Source organism: Erpetoichthys calabaricus, chromosome 1, assembly GCF_900747795.2.
Source record: "Erpetoichthys calabaricus chromosome 1, fErpCal1.3, whole genome shotgun sequence".
NCBI classification, from domain to species: Eukaryota; Metazoa; Chordata; class Cladistia; order Polypteriformes; family Polypteridae; genus Erpetoichthys; species Erpetoichthys calabaricus.
This window is the reverse complement of record NC_041394.2, coordinates 179,638,850-179,656,964: the sequence shown is the minus strand read 5'-3', so window position 1 is coordinate 179,656,964 and position 18,115 is coordinate 179,638,850. Positions and strand designations below refer to the sequence as shown.

Genomic DNA, 18,115 nt, shown 5'->3' with positions numbered 1-18,115 from the left:
ATTTATGTCATTGTATGGAAATAATGTATAGTTTAACATCAATGATAATTACAAACTGTTTAATCATTTTGTGCTAGTGGTTTAGAAACGATGAGCACACATTAATGTAAAACATATATACAGCATGACTGTTTATCTGTGCATAATTTTAAAGATTTTTTTTCTGGGGTCAAAACCTAGAGTACTTCCCTGCTTTGATTTGTATTCATCACTGAACTAAGAGAAAGTGAAGCAGGAAAATGCTCACACCAAGTAGTTTACTTTGGGTTTAAAATACTAGCACCATGATATGATATTATCTTTGCCCAATTTGGAAAAAGCTTTGGGCAGTTCTTTGAAGAAAAACAATGTGACTTTTTTGAGTTTTAAATAATATGTCACTTTCCAAGTGACTTATGTAGAGTGCATTATGATACTTTCAACTAAGTAAAAAAAATGAAAAACTGAGCAATGAAAAACAGGAAAACACAATAATTTTTTATTGTATTGTTTTATTTCAACTGATGTTACTTCAAATATTGCTCTTAAAGTATTGAGAGTAACTGTAAATCCTTTACTATCCTAAAATGGTGTAAGCATGGGGCATTTCCAAAACATATGACCTAGTGAGGCAGGCACTTAATGGCACTGTTTACAATTTGGGTCACCTCCCTGATACATTGTAGATAACTTTTGACAAGATAGGCCTGTGAAATGTACAGTTTTTAGCTGAATTATACTCAGCTGTGCACAGTCTGAAAAAGATCTTATGGATAGTTAAATTGCATTCCTAGCAAACTGAAAAGTCCTGTTTCCATCGTTGCCTGAGATTATCTTAGGGTGAACTCTTTGAAATACTTTGTTAGAGTCTGGAAACACTATCTATATCTTCAACATTATTAGCATGTACTGTTTCAAGAATAGATCTCTTGTATACCTAATACAAATACCTTAACTGAATTCATCCTACTTAAATGTTATTTTTTAAATTGTGGTATTGCATTGCAAACATCTCAGTAATCTCCAGAGCAAGACTAGAAAACTTCAGTTGCCTTAGATAACACATATTGTATCTGGGCAGCATCTAATCTTAGCTCTGGGTAATTCCCTGTGAAATGTGTCTTACATTTGTGGTAGGACTGTCCGCTGATAACTAACAATGCAATGTTTCATAATTAAAATATATCATTCCCATTTGTGGTACATTTCATGATACCATTAACGTACCACTTTGATAATAAATTATTTATTAAAATTAAATTAAAATTTCATTCTCAGACAAGAGCTATTCTCAGATACAGTTGTGAGGGTCCATTTTAATTAATCACTGGGGATGCTCCACATACCCTTCTTTTTCTGGTTTTGTTGTGAACATTACTTTTATTATTGTCAGATTTAACTATGTGCAGTTTGACCTATTTTTCTTTTTTATACTCTTTATTTCATGACATGATTTCACTGCCATTTTGCACTTCATTCTTTCAGTAGCAGCCAACGCTTCCTTGGTTACTTCATCATTATTAAGCAAGTGACTGATGCACTCATTAAATGTGATACCATTAATTTAGATCTATTTGAGAGAGCAGTACTGTTTACCGGGTGTTGGAGCTTTGGGAGAAATAACATTAAACATAACTGTTGAGGTGCTCAAAGAAAGAATTAGTTAGGACGAATTCTTTACTTATGGTAAAGTATCCTAGATTTACATATCTCTTCTTTGATTTTCCAACTACATTTTGACTATTGACTCCTAATCTTTTGCTTCCTGGTTTCCTCTCCCAGTTCATGTACCTGTACTTTCATCCATTTCAGCTTGCCACATCAGCTGTTTTTTTTTAATCTTGTTGCTCATTTCAGTTCAGGTCAGATTTACTTTTCACATACAACTGAACTTTGACCAATTATGAATGTGCTTCTTCAACACAAAACTCTCACTATATTTGGTGCACAGCAGAATGGAAAAACCTGGCAGGAATAGAGATACAATCCTAGTGTGTTGTGTGACAGAGTACTAGACTTTCATATCACAATGCTTGCCCATTTAATGTTTGTTTCTAACCTCTTTCTTCTCAGTAATATAGTGAAGAGCAAAATGAACATGAAGGTTTGGATTAAATGTGGCATATAGGGCACTGGTAAATGTTAACGGCATCTTGTCTGTGGGATTGCAGAAGCAATACATTTTGTATAAGTATTAATGCTAGATTCCCTCAAATATATATATGTATATATATATATATATATATATATATATATATATATATATATATATATATATATATATATATATATATATACACAGGGTGAGTCAAAAGTATGTTAACATTTGACTGGCAGAAACAATTTATTTAGAAAAAATACTTCATATGTGCAAGATGATTTACAAGAATGTCTCTGCCTGTTCACCATCATGTTCAACATATGTACCATATGTGGCACATAAATTGTATACAAAAATTGTATATACGTATATACATAGCAGTACCATTAGTGTTAACATAATTTTGACTCAGCCTATACTGTATATATCCATCCATCCATTATCCAACCCGCTATATCCTAAGTACAGGGTCACGGGGGTCTTCTGGAGCCAGTCCCAGCCAACACAGGGTGCAAGGCAGGAAATAAACCCTCTATCTATCTATCTATCTATCTATCTATCTATCTATCTATCTATCTATCTATCTATCTATCTATCTATCTATCTATCTATCTATATATATATATATATATATATATATATATATATATATATATATATACTCTCTCTATATAAAATCCTAAGCCTAAAAGTGCAACGATTTTATATCATGTTTTTATGTCACGTTTTTGCTTTAAATCGGGCTTACTGTATTTTAAAACCTACATTTATATGTTCGGTATCATTCTTTTCAGAATTTATTGAACTTTAATGTGATGTTGTTAGATTTTCAGATTCTTATTCCATTTTTAAATTATCTCTGTTACTCAATCAAGACAGAGTCACTGAGAGCACTAGGTTAGATGATGTACCATGGAGACTGCCATAATTATAGTCCTGTTCCTGGTAATCCCTAGAAAGCAACAGGGGTTACAATAGGGAGATTCTCTCCCTTCTGTTGTCTGAGTAAATGTCAGTGTGATTGTGTAAAATACTACACAAATACTAACCTGACTAAGCAAGAACTACATCACTGGGGCTGTGAGGCAGCCACATGATGCAATTTATCACAAGGGCAATGGTCACTGCCATTTCTAGAACATAATGGTGAAGTCTGCTCAAACTTCTACAAAGGTAACACTGGCAGACACCATATCACAGGGCCTCTTTTCAGTGGGACACCGGAAGTATTAAGAAGAAGGAGCAGAAGAGGGGGGAGATGTGTCCGGAGGCAGGAGGAGAGGAGGAAAGTAAAGAGAGTGGAACTGAGGGTAGGAACTTTGAATGTTGGGAGTATGATTGGTAAGGGGAGAGAGTTAGCAGATACGATGGAGAGAAGGAAGGTTGATATATTGTACGTGCAAGAGACTGAATGGAAGGGGAGTAAGGCCAGGTGGATTGGAGGTGTATTCAAATTGTTCTATCATGGTGTGGATGGGAGGAGGAATTGGGTAGGAGTTATTCTGAAGGAATAGTATGTCAAGAGTGTTTTAGAGGTGAAAAGAGTGTCAGGCAGAGTAATGATTATGAAGCTGGAAACTGGAGGTGTGATGATGAATGTTGTTAGTGCATATGCACCGCAAGTTGGGTGTGCAATGGGTGAGAAAGACGATTTTTGGAGTGAGTTGGATGAAGTGATGAACAGTGTACCCAAGGGACAGAAAGTGGTGATTGGAGCGGATCTCAATGGGCATGTTGGTGAAGGGAACAGTGGAGATAAGGAGGTGATGGGTAGGTATGGTGTCAAGGAGAGGAATGAAGAAGGTCAGAGGATAGTGGATTTTGCCAAAAGGATGGACATGGCTGTGGTGAATACGAATTTTAAGAAGAGGGAGGAACATAGGGTTACGTACAAGAGTGGAGGAAGATGCACACAGGTAGATTATATCCTATGCAGAAGAGTTGATCTGAAGGAGATTGAAGACTGCAAAGTGGTGGCAGGGGAAAGTGTAGTTAAGCAGCATTGGATGGTGGTCTATAGGATGATGTTGGAGATCAAGAAGAGGAAGAGAGTAAGGGCAGAGCCAAGGATCAAATGATGGAAGTTGAAAAAGGAAGACTGCAAGGTTGAGTTTAGGGAGGAGATGAGACAGGCTCTGTGTGGCAGTGAAGAGTTACCAGACAGCTGGGAAACTACAGCAGATGTAGTAAGGGTGACAGCAAGAAGGGTGCTTGGCGTGACATCTGGAAAGAGGAAGGAGGAAAAGGAAACCTGGTTGAGGAATGAGGAAATACAGGAGAGTATACAGAGGAACAGGATGGCAAAGAAGATGTGGGATAGTCAGAATTGTCCTTCACCTTCATCTGGTAGCCTAACATCTGAAGAGCAAGAAGGGATTGGATTCACCTATCACAGAAATAATCAACTTGCCATTAAAGGTAGTAACAATCAACCAGCGTTTACCTCTGGGTTGAGAAGAAGTCATTTGTTTTCTATTTTTCCTACCTACCTTCCAATAAATGGAGTTTTCTTTAGCATCCCTAAATCTTTTTGTGTTTGACTCCAGCTCATTTATTCAGTTTGTATAAACACACACACATCTTTTTTTGGAAACCACTATCTCTCTGATTTTCTCTAGCTCTGAGCTCTTTTTGTATTGTTATGTTGATGAGCTCTCAGGTCTCCTTGGAAATATCTGCCTTTGGCAGTCAGTCACTTTGTTTTTAAGCCATCTTGATTACTTTATGTTGCTACTGTAGCAAACAGACCAGTCTTCAAATGAGTAATTTTAGCAATATTTTTCAAATTTTTAATTTGCAACAGAATGAAGCTCTGGAATTTGAAGTCACTTTTTATTAGGCTTTTATTTTTTTCTGCTAAAATAAGTTTGTGCACAATTCTTCATTGTGCATCTTGACAGAAATGTTATAAACAGACACAGCATAAAAAGTTTCATAACTGTAATCTGATTTTAAAATAAGCAGAGACTGCTTTCTCCGGAGCCCTAATTGCTGTGTTTGTTGTTGTTTATGTGATAAAGTTGCATGTGCATTTTTCATCAAGACGAAAGCGATTTATTTCTCCAGGTCTCATACACTGTTGAGTCCTTCATTATATTACAGTGCAAGGTATAACAATTCTGCTCCAGGTGAAAAGCAACCACTTCCAAGAAATTAATTCCTAAAATTGTGAAAGATACCAAATTCACTGGTACTTTGCTTTTTGCAGAAGTCATTTGAAATTTTGAAAGCAATATGAGAGAAGCATTTGTGTGAAAGTGATTCTTTATGCATTTGAATGAAACTCACATACTCCTGAGCAACCATGCTTGGGCTTTTAAAGGTGCATATGTCTAAATGATGATAAAAGTACATTGTTATGGGATGCATGAACATCCTTCACAGGAATTCAGGAAAATGAGTCATGTGCAGATATTCTCCATGATATGAATCTCTATGAATTTTTAACGTGTAAATGACACCATATCTATAACAATGTGACCACAGATGCTTCTATGAAGGCATATGAAATGATGTAGAAAATTGCTGCCTGATTATTAATCCTGCTAGAAAAAAATTATAGCCAGATATTACTGCATTTGAAGATGATGCTGTGTGAAGTTTTCTTTAGAAAACCACTTGGAACTTCATTTACCACATTACTCATAGGGCTGTTATGTCTTATTTGTTACCTTATGTAATTTCAGGAATGTGGCGAGGATGGTGCAATTGTTAGTTATGTCCTGTTACTTTACAGTGGATTCTGAAAGTATTCAGATCTCTTCACTTTTTTCAGTTTTATGTTGCAGCCTTGTGCTAGAATTGTTTAAATTACTTGTTTTTTCCTCATCAAACAACAATCAGTACTCTAGAATGAGAAAGCAAAAACAGAGTTTTAGATTTTTTTTTTCAAATTTATTAAAGATAAGAAAACTGCAATATCACAGTTTGGCACAAGTATTAAGACTGAGTACTTAGGTGAAGCACCTTTGGCAGCAATAACAGCCTAGAGTCTTAATGGGTGTAACAGCTTTTCATATTTAGATTTGGGAATTTCCTGACATTCTTCTCTGCAGATCCTATCAAGTTCTGTCATGTTAGATGGAGACCACCAGTGGACAGATATTTTCAGGTCTCTCCATACATGTTCGATTGGGTTCAAGTACTGGCTCTGGCTGGGTCAGTTAAGGACATTCCCAGAGTTGCCCCTAAGCCATTCCTGTTTATTGTTTGCTGTTTGCTTTGTGCTTAGGGTCATTGTCCTGTTGGAAGGTGAACCTTTGGCCCAGTCTGAGGTCCACAGCACTCTGGAGCAGGTTTTCACTAAGGATATATCTGTATTTTGCTCAGTTCGGTTTTCTTTCAACCCTATCTTTTCTCCAAGTCCTTGCCACTAAAAAGCAACCACAAAGCATGATGCTGCCCCTCCCCCCACCCCCCAATCCCCATGATTCACCACTAGAATGATAGGACACAGGTGATGAGCAAAGCCTGGTTTCCTTCAGATTTGACACTAATCTAAACCAGACTAGACAATCTTTTTACTCTTTAGATTCCTTTTTGCTAACTCCAAGCAGACTTTCATGTATCTCTTACTGAAGAGAGATGTCTGCATGGCCACTCTTTCATAAGACCCAAATTGGTTAAATGTTACAGTGATGGTTGTCCTTCTGTAAGTTTTGTCCATCTCTAAAGAGGTTCTCTGGAGCTCAGCCAGAGTGACCATTTGGTTCTTCGTTACATTTCTTACCATGGCCATTCTCCTATGATTGCTCAGTTTGGCTGGGTGTCCAGTTATAAGAAAAGTTGTGGTTGTTCCAAACTTATTTCATTTAAGAATTATTGAAGCTACTGCGCTCTTGGAAGTCTTCAATACTGCTGAAATGTTTTTGTAGCCTTCCTCTGAACTGTGCCTTGACACAACCCTCTTTCTACTATAAGCTCTGCAGGCAGTTCTTTCGGACTCATGCCTTGGTTTTGCTCTGGTACTCATTGTCAGCTGTGAGATCTTGGATAGACAGGTGTGTGCCTTGTGTGATCAATTGAACTGACCACAGACGGACTCCTAACAAGGTACAGAAACAACTCAACGAGGATCAATGGGATGCCAAATTCCAAGTGCCATAGTAAAGGGCCAGAATACTAATGTTAATGTAGTATTTGACTTTTTTATTTTGAATTAATTCGCAGAAATCCTGTTTTTGTTTTGTCATTGCAGGATTTGAGTGTTACTTGTTGTGGAAAAAAAAACAATTTAAATGATTTTAGCATGAGGCTGCAACATAAGAAAATGTTAACAAATTGAAGAGGTCAGTATAACTTGTGAATCCACTGTATGTAAAACAATAGAACTGAAGAAATCAGCTTATTACATGACTTATTAAACTGAGGTTTGCAAGGCTGTTTTTGTCACTTTGAATTTTCAGGTTTACTAAAAGAATACATGTTGTTGGATTTCTTTACATCTATCCTTGTATTCTAGTAAGCTGCATCTCCATTTTGGATGCTAGTGTTGTTGCTTATCTCCACACCTAATGCAGCAAAAATTTTAAGTTATTCAGCTATGCATTGTTTCTTCTTTTCTGCTTATTGTTCACAAAATTTAACTTTGCATGACATCTTCCGTGTTAAACATCTAGATGCAGGGACTTCCTGCTATATGAATGATGCTGGTGCTGTCTTTATAATATTGTTTACTTATTATTGTTTATCAGTGAGCATCAGAAAATGCATTTGCAAGTTATTGCTAACTGGACACATAGTAGTGGAGTTCTTTAAAGCTGGCCTCTCACTTTTATTAGCTAAACACATTATGTCACACAGTTTCATGTTGTGGTCAATACAAGACAATTAATGCTACAAAGTATAACATTTCATTAATTAAGTTAATCATTTACATGAAACAATTTATAATTGTGAAATAAAATACTTGCATATACCACACTATTTTTTAAACAAAAAGACCATAAAGAAAAGGCAGAGAGGGGTCTGGATCCAGGGACAAAGTCAGTAAAATAAACAATCGGCAAAGCTGCTAGTACAAAGTACAGAACCTGTAGCATGCATTGCAAAATGGAGCTTACACCCAGAAAAATACCTGTAAATTATAGTTTTAAACCATGATAAAATTCTCATTTACACTCCATGTAACTCACAGGTTAATATTTTCTTGGAGGTTCCTTCATCTCATTATCAGTCTGTGAAGGTTAATGATTATCAAGATTCAGAAGTTCAAGTTCAAGCTGGGGAGCATGCACTGGTACAGTGTGTTGCCGCACCCATCACATGATGAAACAGCTCGGGATCCTGGTTGGCAACCCCCAAGGCAGACACGCGGTCCAGTCCAACCTTCCAGAAATTACCTTCTATCTGCCGTAGACAGGTGTTACGTGGCCGACCCCTTGGCTTGATCCAGCCACTCAGGTCCCCAACAATGACGATCCTATGAGTTGGATCACCCTCGGGGAATCACGTCACATGGCCGTAGTGCTGTAACTGAAGCTCCCTCACAATACAGGTAATGTGCCTCATTCGGGACTCCCTGAGCAAACTCCATGAGTACCAAATGAGTCCAGTCTTCGTCTTAGGTCACTGGATACCGTCCATGTTTTGCAACCATATAGCAAGACAGGAAGCACCAGGACTCTAAAGACTTGGGCCTTCGTCTTTTTGCACAGATATTGTGAGTGCCACACACCCCTTTCCATCGACCTCATGACCCCCCCATGCTCTCGCAATTTGTCTACTGATTTCATAGGGAGAGTCACCAGGGACATGAATGTCACTACCAAGGTAAGTAAACCTGTCGACAGACACACTCAATGCAGACAGACATACTGCTGATGGCTGTGCCTAAGAAGTCATTAAAGGCCTGGATCTTGGTTTTTATCCAGGACACTCACAAGCCCAGATACTCAGACTAGTAGATAAAGTTAAATATCTAGGACCAGTGGTAACCCAAGATGGAAAATTAGATGCAGTGGTAGCCCATAGAGTACAGTGTGGATGGAACAATTGGAAGAAGGTATCAGGAGTATTGTGTGATTAAAGAATTAAGGTGAAGGCTAAAGATAAGGTTTTTAAGTCCGTGGTAAGACCAGCAGTGATGAATGGAGTTGAGATATGGGCAGCAAAGGGAACCACAGGAGAAAAAGTTAGATGTGGCAGAAATGAGAATGTTCATATGGATGTGTGGAGATATAAAAAGGACAGAATAGAAATGAAACAATCAGAGGTACAACAAAAGTAGGAGAGATATCTAAGAAAGTAGGTTGTATTCGTGTGGACATCTGATGAGGGGAGACAACGAATATGTGGGCAAAAAAGTGACGAGAATGGAAGTAGAAGGGTAGAGAAAGAGAGGGAGGCCAAAGCGGAGGTGGATGGATAAAGTAAAAGAAGATCTGAAGGAAAAGGTTTGACTGGCAAAGAGCTGCAGAAACAAGCTCTTTGGAGATGGTTGATCAAGCACAATAACCCCACACAGAAGTGGGAAAAGATGAAGAGGAAGAAGAAGAGCAGATCTGACAGATAACATTTTCCTGCTGTCAATATACAGTACATCACTTTTACTTTCATTACTATTTTTTCCGGCTTTATTTCCATGTACTTTAAAATGTCTTTCAAACTGTCAGAATTATTTTTTTTAACCAACGATTGTTCTGGGTAGCCAGTGCAATGTAGACTCTGATTTTGTTGGAGATCACACTAAAGCAGAAACTCAGGATTTTGTTGAAACCAGATGTTTCATGAAATGTCCTCTGGGATATTCTGGCTTTAGAAATATGCTTTTCAATTCATATAGTAAGTCACAGGCTTGCACCACTGCAGTAAAGAAGTAATCATAATAATAGCTTTCTTTTTTGCCATGTGTACAATAAGGAATGCTACACTCAGTTTCTATGCAAGATATAAAAAAGACACAGTACTTTGCCTGCAAATGAATTTTTTTTCTTAATATAATATAAGATTTTAAGGTTTGGGATTGGTGGAACTTGAATTAGATTGCATGCTGTAACAGATTTCACACCACAAACTGCAACCAGTTTGTTGCCAATGAAATACCAGTAGACATCCTTAGATACTGCCAAACCATTTTGGCAAAAATGTAAAGCAGCAAGGCTCATTTCACTCCAGGCAAGAAATGCCCATGCCTAAGCAAATGTTCTTTTTAAATAAGTGCTTTATTTACTGGCCAAGCAATGTACAGTAAGATTGTTCAGATTTGTACTAAAAAAAAGGTGCTTTGTCTTTTCTAAAACATTCAGTTAATCTAGACAACGTACAATGCAATAATAGTCCACATAACTGAAAGCATGTTGATTGTAAAAAGCAGTGTCAATCAGTAAAAAAATACAGTTACTGGAAATTGCTAAGAACTATACAAAGATCAGCTGTAGAGAAATAAGCCTAAGGTTTTTGTGTCATTTAATGAACAACAACAGAAGCACAGAAAAGTGTCTAATGTCAAGTTACCACTGCAGCTGTTGAACTCACAGATAATAAAGTGTAAAATGATTTTTAAAGTTATGGGTTATCAGGAAGGAAATGTGCTAATTCCACTAATAGGCAGTCTGTAGAATTTATAAATAAAATGCCAATACAAAATACTGAATTTATAAATGAAATGTTGCTACCTTCTAATGCTGCTTGTGTGTTCTAATTCTGTATGTGGTACACATGAACCGAAATGTTCACTGCTGTATATTGAGCGTAATGTTTGTCATTTTTGTGCCTTCATAGGTATAAAAACAGAAGGGAGAACAGCACCATGACATTCTCAAACCTACTTAATGTAATTAAGGGTCACATTTCAGCCAATCCTGGCAGCAAAAGAAAGAATACTCCATATACAGTAAATGTTTCAGATTTTGTGGGAGAGTGTATGTACTTTTAAAACATTTCCTCTATCATGATCTGTACAGTGAAATATATTGCTGCTGAAACTTTGTCAATATGTGGTGCTAAAAATGGTGTGATCACAGCCAGCCCACGTCAGATCTTCCTGACCAGGGCAAAATATCTCTTCCATTACAGATGACGAACTTTGAAGAGGCTGTATAGTTTAGCAATTTTCTAGTTTTTTTTTCCTTTCTTCTTGTTTATGAAAAAACTATTATAATTGTATTCTATTTGGCTATTTAATTCTTGGTCAGAGAATCCCTTAATTGATGTTCTGTTAAAATAATATAAGAAAATAAGTTAATGAGAGCAAACCATTCAACCCAGCATTTCTTATGAATTCTTCTTTTTCTTGGTGTTTCTGACACAATTTAAATATCTGAGGGTTCTCAATGTGCTGCTTTCAGTATCCTTTCTAGATGGTTGGCACTATAAAGTATACGTTAGTGCGAAATATTTAGAATTCTCTGTATTCTTGCATTAATTTGACCCAAATGTGATAGAATTCTTTGTCCGTGTTCTAAAAATAAAATCCAAATATATTGTGTTTAAGCAATATCTACAAAATGTTTATTTTGTTTGTCTCTATCTCATCAATACTCGTCATGAATACCTTCAGCCTATTCTAACTAAAGTCAGCCATGAGTTCTTTCAGTATTTAGCAGTATGATACGTGCCAAAGAAGTGCTGATGTGTTTTAAAATGATTGTAAAGGATAAGTTTGGCACTTATAAAGTCAATGTTATTGTTTCACAATTATGACATACATCCATTTGCCCTAGAACTGGACGGGATGCTTTATGTATAAGTAGATAAACCTATATATATATATATATATATATATATATATATATATATATATATATATATATATATATATATATATTTATATATATATATATATATATATATATATATATATATATATATATATATTATTATACACGGCTGGGCGTCAGACCCGGCCGGGACGCCTGGAAGTACTTGGTGCTGGCATATTTGTCCTCCGGGCCACAAGGGGGCAACCGCCCTGGAGTAGAAGAGGCCCACGGAAGGGGAGCAGGGAGGCTCATGACCGTTGGAGCCTCTGGCCACCACCAGGGGGCGCCCCGAGCCTCATGGAGCCCGGGACTTATTCACTTCTGCCACACCCATGGAGGACGATCCTTCCAGGGTCACCCGGAGTGCTTCCGGGTGCTCTCCTGATGCTTCCGCCACACTAGGACGTGACATCATGGAGAGCACCTGGAGCTCATCCGGGTGAGGATAAAGGGGGCCGCCTCCCTCCTGTCATTGAGCTGGAGTCAGGAGCAGGAGCAGGGGCAGGACGAAGCTCCTGGAGAGACAGGGCCCAGGGACAAGGAGAGATAAGGCCCAGGAGAAGGGAGACTGGGGGCTAGAAGCACGGTGGGAGTTGTGCGGGACTGACTTGTGTGTTGTGGAGAAGAGAAATAAACGGTGTTTGGATAAATATGCTGTCTCCGACTGGTGGTGTCCGGGCAAATATCACAATAAATATATATATATATATATATATATAATATATATATATATATATATATTATATATCCATCCATTCATTATCCAACCCGCTGAATCCGAACACAGGGTCACGGGGGTCAGCTGGAGCCAATCCCAGCCAACACAGGGCACAAGGCAGGAACTAATCCCAGGCAGGGTGCCTAACCACCGCAGGACACACACCAAGCACACAAGGGGGGCAGGTTAGAATCACCAATCCAGCTAACCTGCATGTCTTTGGACTGTGGGAGGAAACCGGAGCGCCCGGAGGAAACCCACGCAGACATGGGGAGAACATGCAAACTCCACGCAGGGAGGACCCGGGAAGCGAACCCAGGTCCCCAGGTCTCCCAACTGCGAGGCAGCAGCGCTACCCACTGCACCACCGTGCCGCCCTATATTATATATATATATATATATATATAATATAAATATAAAACCAGCCCCGGACACCAACAGGCAGACACCAACAGTTCCAAACACACACCTTTATTTACAATATTTACAACTAGTAAAGTCCCGCACACAACCCAGTGTCCTTCCACCAATCACCCTCAAGTCCGGGCCTTTCACTGATCCAGCCTTTCTTCACTGCCTCCACTCCACTCCTCTCCTCCGAGCTTCGTCCTCTTCCTCCCGACTCCGGATGACGACTGGAGGGAGGCGGCCCCTTTTATTTCTACCCGGACGTGCTCCAGGTGCCCCTTGATGAGCTTCCTGCGGCACTTCCTGGTGTGGCGGAATTGCCGCATGAGCACCCGGAAGCACTCTGGGTGTCCCTGGTATTTCTTCCGCCAGCACCTCCAGGTGTGGCAGAAGTGCTGACAACCAGGGCTCCTCATTCGTCCGGGTGCCCCCTGGCGGTGGCCACGGGCCCCTATAGGGTTGAGCTTCCATTCGCAATTCCCGTGACCCCCATACAAACTGCCCTCTTGTGGTCTGGGGGAGGCATAGTCCCTCTCTTGGTCCTTCTAGGTGTCCCGGCTGGGCACAGCCCCGAGCCGCCCACCACTATATATATATATATATATATATATATATCCACTCAAACACCAGAGGAAACCTTTAAGAAAACCCTTAAAATTGAAATTTCACACATATAGGAAAAGAGTATATACTTTTCATTTTTAACAAAGAATGTGCCTACCCTCTTCACTTTGTTCACTTTTTTTTATATATTCTCACCCCCAAGTGGCGTGGCTCATTCCATGTATGGTGCACTTTTAATTACCCTTTTATAGAGATTCAAGCACTCAGGCTATACTATTATTGAAATACTAATTTCTCTAAACAGTTAGACCAATAATCTCTCAATTAATAACACTGAGTTTAGTAGTTCACAGTTTGACTATGAACACAAGATAAAATTAAGTCTCATTTTTAAACCTTATGTGTCTGAGACAGAATATACTGATGAGGTACTACGACAGAATAAAATGAGAGGAAAAAGAGAACTGGAAAAACTGAGAGCGAAAAAATTTCAGCCTATCCATGTGAAGTTTCCAGAAAGAACCTTTATTTATTTATTTAGATCCATAACCTGCTCCATACGATAAATAACCATGAATAGGTGGCAACAGATTTGTGAAATACCAATGGGTCATGATTTTAAAAGGACTCTCCCTGCATACATTACCACAAGCTTAGTCCAGGTTTTCTTAATCTGTTAGTGTCCTGCTAGGTAGCTTACCATACTTTAAATAATTTTGTTTTTTTTCTACATATTAGGATTTTTTTTAAAGCAGAAGAACCAACATCATATGCAAAGAACTCGTCCCAGAATGGAATGATGCTTTGGCAAGCAATGGCTATATGAAGAACCAAACAACCCAATAAAGAACCACACAGTGCCATTAATGAACCATTATTTTTAAGAGTGTAGGGGTAGTGACTTTGAACAGCAAAGAGCAATGGTGGTCTTGTTACCATGGTCTAACATTGAGCAATGTTTTTATTACTATAAACTGCCTACATCCGAAAACTCTCCTACCAAGACCCCTACTAAACATATAAATGTGAGTCAAGTATGCCAGAAAACAATGTGTTAAAAATAAACAACATGTTAAAAGGGGAAACACTTTTCTGTAACATCAGATTATACATTGGCATTTAAAGACATCAATAGACTAGTGGTAGACTTGAATGGTTCACTGCCACAGGTGCTGTTTGCTCTGTTTTTTCACAGTTATAATAATAATCCTCTTTAATAAAATCCCTTTGTGTGTCCAGGTGTCCGTGTGTGTGTGTCTTCTGGTGAAGTGCGCATGCGCGGGGCTTCTGGTGAAGTGCACATGCGCAGGGCACGATGCGATGCGCGATATTACTGTCAGAGGAAGTTAGAGGCGTTTTACGGAAATACAAACCAGTATTACTGCGAGAGGAAATTAAAGGTACACAATACAGTGACGCATATTACAGCCCCATACAAGCCAGTATTCCTGTCAGAGGAGATTAAAGGCATATTACCGACTTGCACGCCTGTATTACCGCCAGAGAAAATTAAAGGTATATTACGGACGTACAAGCCAACGGACGTACAAGCCAGTATTACTGTCACAGAAAATTAAAGACACACAATACACGGTGGCAGCCCACGAAGAACGGTCAGCTCAGCAAGTAAACATCAACAAAAGAAAGGCTGAAAGAAAGAAAAATACAACCAACAAAAAGAATGAGGTCAAAGTCCCTTGCCATTTAATATAGACTGTTCCTACTAATGTTTATGCACTACTGTACTGTTCTAGCACCCGTTATTGTAACGGGCTAAATGACTAGTAATAATAATAATACATTTTATTTATATAGTGCCTTTTCCATGCTCAAAGCGCTTCACAGAGTCTTAGAAAAAAAAAACAGCATGGTATATGTAACATTGGATACAAATATTTTCCTGAATAGAACAATGAAACAGATAACAAAGCATTAAATAGAATAAAGGACAATAAACCAATAAAATTAAATACTAAATTCAATACTAAAAGAAAAACCTAACAAATAACCTAATTTGTGATATAACAGACACACAAATTATCCTGAGCACCTGGACAGAGAGGTAAACTGAAAGAAAGGTCAGAATGTTAAGTTAAGTTAAAAGCCTTCCTAAATAGATGAGTTTTAAGTTGTTTTTTTAAAAGAATGAATGGAGTCAGCTGATCTAATTAATTTCGGGATGTCATTCCAAAGTCTGTGTTATGGAGCTGAAGGCCTTGTCACCCATAGAGTGCAGGTTAGTGTGAGGCACAACAAGATTACCAGAATCAGAGAACCTTAGTAGGCGAACAAGAGCATAGTGATGTAGAAGGACACTGATGTAGTCCGGTGCAAGGCCATTTAAAGCTTTGTAGGTTATTTATAGAATTTTATATTCAATTCTGTAGGACACAGGGAGCCAGTGAAGGCGAAGCAGGATGTGTATGATTTCCTTTCTGTTGCTGGTTCAAGTAAGGACTCTTGCAGCAGAGTTTTGAATCAACTGGAGCTGTCATATAATATTAGAAGGGGCACTTGCCAGTTACATATAATATTGTGAGTTACAATAATCGATGCAGGATGCAATAAAAGCATGGACAAGTTTCTCAGCATTAGAAAAGGAGAGAAATGAGTGAACACGGGATATGTTACGGAGGTGAAAGTAAGAAAGTTTCTTAATGTGCTTTACGTGGGCGGAATAAGAAAGGGATGAATCAAAAATGACACCAAGATTCCTTGCATCAAAAGAAGGTCTGATGAGATCACTGTCAAGGTTGACTGAAAAGGAGCTCATTTTCTTAAGTAGCGCTTTAGTGCCAATTTGCAGGAGTTCAGTTTTGTTGCAATTTAATTTTAAAGAGGTCTACTCCATCCTGGTTTTAATTTCACTGAGGCAAGTTGTGAGACGAGAAAGCCCTGATGAAGTTCCACTTTTAACATTGAAATAGAGTTGAGTGTCATCTGCATAAAAATGATAACCCAGTCTATAGCTACAAATAATATGGCCAAGGGGAAGCATATACATACAGAAAAGCAGAGGACCGAAGACAGAGCCCTGTGGAACTCATTGTATGACTGGCACTGTGCTGGACCTGCTGTTGCCAAGACTAACAAACTCTTGCCTATCAGACAGATAGGGCTTGAACCACTGGAGGGCAGTGCCAGAGATACCCAACATGTTCTCCATTCTGGACAGTAGAATGTCATGTCTCACAGTGTCAAACTGCACTGAGGTCTAACAGAATTAATATGCTTGTTTGTCCAGAGTTATGAGGATAATGTCAAAGTTGATGTAAGATTGGAAGAACTGGCATTTACATTTGTAAAAATATGATTAGAAAAGTATGCATTCAAAGTACATTTTGTGTCACACCCCATCAAAAAAGCACTGCTGTTAAGAGAGCTGATAGTGAAGAGCCATAGAAAATGCGGATTTCAGTACTCAAAACACCCGAATCTATAATTGTGCCTAAAACACTGACACCACTCCAGATGAACCAAGGATGAGTCTGCACCCATTCCACCTTCAGACTATACATCTAAACAAATAATTAAAATAAGTTTGCATTACTGTCTAATTAGAAATGCAAACATACCATGCCAGAATATTGTTACAATGTTTTAACACATAGATAGGCCATGGTGCTTATCTAAAATGTATTTGCTGTTGTTATGTCATATAGTAATGCAATATTCAAAATGATAGAAAGATACATATTATGGTGCTGTAAACCTCCCTGGGACCGATTTAAAAGGGGACTTGGGAAAAAGATTTTGAAGCTCATCATTTTTCTACTTTAGCCAGTAAGTTGACAACCAGGAAGAAGAGCAATAACTCTGCTCTTCTCTCAACCTCATGCCCCACCTGTACCGAGTCTCAGGACTTAAGACTTCCGAGATACCATCATGCTGTATCATTTGAGGACCACTGAAGGGAAACATCTGAAGGTGGCAGTACTGTCGACCTGACGTAACATCCCTGCGGCATTCATTAATTCTTGCCTTAATGACAATGAAAACAAGACTTTTCTTACTGAGAGACCAAGAGATTTATGCCTTTTAGTGTATTCCTGTACAGCTGAAAATAACTACTTTAGCCAGTCAAGCCAAATGGGAACTCCATCTACTCATGTAACTAATCACACTTCTAACTGTTAGGGCGCCTCTTCTTATCAGTGTGCTCATTACATTTTAGCTCTACTCTATGGTGTATTAAGATTGACCAAATTGGTGGTGACTTAGTTGGACAGTTGGAAATTCAGAACATAATTTGTGCTTTTCTTTCTCTTTTAATTTGATGCACTTATTTAGCCTTGGCTTTAAATAGATATTGAGCCCTAAGTGTCCCTACATGAATAAGTGATTTGAATCCATCTCATGATACTGTTTTAAATAACAGAAGCACTTCTCAAATGAGTGGGACCAAGTACCTTCAGTAGTCTATGTATGTGTGTCTGTCTCTTCTGTCACGTCTCTGAGGACAATGTTAAAATTAATCATTAAGCTTCAGTTTCTGTGTGCTGTTGAGCTCCTAAATTGATAGCAGCACTTTTACCTTTCTGTTTTGTCTTAGTGTCAAGTCTTTTCTTCAGTTTTGTAGCTGCTGGTAAGTAAAGCAGGTCAAGCACGGGTCAAACTCATGTCGAAAGAAATCTCACAGTCTAA

At 38.4% G+C, this 18,115-nt stretch overlaps 1 protein-coding gene across 13 annotated transcripts in view; it reads left to right on the top strand.

The window, feature by feature from the left end:
- LOC114654314 (IQ motif and SEC7 domain-containing protein 3-like) overlaps nt 1-18,115 on the top strand; it is a 782,842-nt gene that overhangs the window by 322,688 nt on the left and 442,039 nt on the right. The gene's annotated exons all lie outside the window — the stretch shown is intronic.